Source organism: Octopus bimaculoides, chromosome 2 (assembly GCF_001194135.2).
Source record: "Octopus bimaculoides isolate UCB-OBI-ISO-001 chromosome 2, ASM119413v2, whole genome shotgun sequence".
Taxonomy (NCBI): Eukaryota; Metazoa; Mollusca; class Cephalopoda; order Octopoda; family Octopodidae; genus Octopus; species Octopus bimaculoides.
Genome location: NC_068982.1, coordinates 1,338,203 through 1,341,413, shown reverse-complemented (window position 1 = coordinate 1,341,413; position 3,211 = coordinate 1,338,203). Strand labels below are relative to the sequence as shown.

Sequence of the window (3,211 nt, the reverse complement as noted above, 5' to 3'; positions counted from 1 at the left end):
CTCTCTCTCTCTCTCTCTCTCTCTCTCTCTCTCTCTCTCTCTCTCTCTCTCTCTCTCCCTCTCTCTCTGCCTCCGCGGGATTTGAAAGTGAAATTAATTTGAGAAATGCAGTCAATTGTTTATTTCTTATCTTTATTTCCGCTCGCCACACATTGTTTCGGAAGTGGTTCGCATATTTCCAGAAAGCCTTTAACTGGGACAGGACAAGAAGTTCTTCATCTGTTTTGAAGCTTAGATGTACAATAGAATTGTATTTTCTTTATTAACCGCAAAAGGGTTCAATGTACAATACGACAAGATTTAGATCAGCGTCTAAATAATTACGCGAATAATATGCATTCATTGGTAACTATAAATTCTGTTATGATTTACTTGCACACATTTTTTATTCCTCCGTTTGTACAATGTTTCATTTTCCGTGGAAGTCAAATGACAAAGAAAAATACTCCTGGACAAAGTACTTATAAAATTCTTCCCCATACTTTAGTTTACTGGAAAATTTTACTAAAGGGGATTGTTTTCATTCAGCACCGGCCAACCCTCTTATTTCCATTTCTCTTCTCCGCTAACGAAGAATTCTTCACTTTTAATTCCTCGCCAAGATTCTAATGTAAATATCTTTTACTGTTATTGAATTTTGTTAACATGTTAATAGGCTTTCTTGTATTGCAAGGGCAAGAAGTAAGAAGGAATGAATGAAACACGTTCGAGAATGAGCGACGACGAACCTGTTACGCCAATGTAGCCTTTATTTTTGTTTCAGTTATTTGACTGCGGCCATGCCACAACACTGCCTTCAAGGGTTTTTAGTCAAAAGAATCGACCCCAATGCTTATTTTCTTTTAGAGCCTTAATTATTTTCTCGGCTTCTTAGGCCCACCGGTTATCAAGCAGCGGTGATCTAGTGGTTAGGATGTTGGACTCATGAGTGTAAGATTGTGGTTTCGATTCTTGGACCGAGCGACGCATTGTGTTCTTGAGCAAAACACTTCGTTTCACGCTGCCCCAGTCCACGCAGCTTGTAAGAACGAGTAATCCTGCCACGGACTGGCGTCCCGTCCATTTGGGGAATAGAGATGCCATGAAAACCGAGAAACCGGTCCTTATGAGTTGGTATGACTTTAAAAACTAAAATAAAACAGCGGTGGGACACACACAATGGGATTTCAATTTCCGTTTACCAAATCCATTTGATGCTTTGGTTGGCCCAAGGCAATTGTAGAAGACACTTGCCCAAGATACCATGCAGTGGGATTGAAACCCGGAACCATATGGTTGGAAAGCAAAATTCTTACTACACAGCCAAACCTGCACCAATGAAAACTTCTGTGAAACTCTTAGAATATAAACAACACATTTTCAAAATTAAGATTAAATTTGTTGATTTCTTTGCAGATGCAAAACTATGCATTATTTAAAGAAGCATTAGGAAAACTGTTCCCAGGGATGGAGTGAGAAGTGTAATTATTAAAAAACTTAATGGAAAAGCCATGGCTGGAAAACTTATGTCACCATAACTTAGCAGTTCGGCAAAAGAGACCAACAGACTAAGTCCAAGGCTTTAATAATGTGAGTACTGGGGGTCAATTTGTTTGACTAAAATTCTTGTATGTGGTGCCCCAGCATGACCACAGTCTAATGACTGAAACAAGCAAAGGGTAAAGGATGAAATTAATGAGGAGATGAACGAATCAAACTTCATGTTTTCAAAGATAAACAGAATTTCGGTTTTGTAGGTGTGTTCAGGTCATTCTTTGTAGACGGAAAAGTATTTTGACAAAGAGAAAACACATGCTGTTTTTATGCTTAATCAAAGGGATTACTGTTTACCAGTATTAATTTACAGAATACTTTATTTTAAAATTTAACTGCATAGAGGGTACTGTAGAAATCTTTGTAGACACCAATTAGTAACATGTAGCTAAGTGGCCGACACCTTTGGTGATATGCTGTGCTAGAGAAGACCCTTCAAGCCAAGTGAAATCGTAGTCATGGCAAAGGCTAGTGTCACTTAACTGGTACCCATGATGGTGGCACGTAAAATGCACCCTCTGAATGTTGGGCCTCACAGAGGCAGTGACAAGTGACCGTTGGCAATATACAGCACTTGAGAAGACCTGTTAAGCCAAGTAAGATTGTAGTCATGGCCGATGCCAATGTTTCATAACTGTCATGTCAAAAGCACCCACTACACTCTGTAAGGTGGTTGGCGTTAGGAAGGGCATCCAGCTGTAGGAACCATGTCAAATCAGACTGGAATCTGGTGCAGGCTCCCCAGCTTACCAGTTCTCAGTCAAACTGTCCAACCCATGCCAGCATGGACAGCAGATGTTAAATGATGGTGATGATGCTATATAAAACCCCAATTACATAACTGGAACTCCGTTGGTTATAGTGTTGAGTGTTCCAGTTGTTCTGATCAATGGAGCAGCCTGCTCATGAAATTACCATGCAAGTGGCTGAGTACTCCACAGACATGTGTATCCTTAATGTAGTTCTCAGGGATTCTCTGTTCTGGCATGGTTTCTATGGCTGGTTGCTTAATGCCAGATGAACAAGAGAGGCGTACTCAATACATGTTGTAAAGGAGATAGTATTTTTATTAAAACTGAAGATGAGAATTGATCTCCTGACTCCAGTTTTACAGCACCGAGTCTTGTTAGTTTTGCCTGATGATTGCAGTGATATGAGACTCAGGTTATGAGGCAGACTCTCAGCTTCAGCTTTGATAAAAAGGAATAAAATCTGTGTGTGATTTTCAACAATTTCTATAGCACTCGGTCAGTTAAGAGAGTAAAGTTATTATTATTATAATAAAAACCACAAAAACCCTTATAAAATACAGCTAACCAAGGTGTTCTGGCCAACATATATATGTATGTGTGTGTGTGTGTGTGGTTGGCATTAGGAAGGGCATCCAGCTGTAGAAACTCTGCCAAATCAGATTGGAGCCTGGTGTAGCCATCCGGTTTCACCAGTCCTCAGTCAAATCGTCCAACCCATGCTAGCATGGAAAGCGGACGTTAAACGAGTTTCTACAGCTGGATGCCCTTCCTAATGCCAACCACTCAGAGAGTGTAGTGGGTGCTTTTACGTGTCACCCGCACGAAAACGGCCACGCTCGAAATGGTGTCTTTTATGTGCCACCCGCACAAGCCAGTCCAGGGGCACTGGCAATGATCTCACTCGAAAATCCTACGGGAGCCAGTCA

General features: G+C 40.8%; 1 protein-coding gene across 6 annotated transcripts in view; it reads left to right on the top strand.

The window, feature by feature from the left end:
- LOC106879777 (biotin--protein ligase) overlaps positions 1-3,211 on the top strand; it is a 69,603-nt gene that overhangs the window by 12,668 nt on the left and 53,724 nt on the right. Inside the window, exons 1-2 of one of the 6 annotated variants that reach the window (XM_014929481.2) lie at positions 87-345; positions 1,396-1,569. The exons of 2 other annotated variants lie outside the window; for them this stretch is intronic. The gene's annotated coding sequence lies outside the window, so the exon portion shown is untranslated. Of the gene's footprint in view, positions 1-86; positions 346-512; positions 611-1,395; positions 1,570-3,211 lie in introns of those variants that run through there. 3 more of the 6 variants (XM_014929479.2, XM_014929480.2, XM_014929478.2) reach the window with 3 other exon arrangements.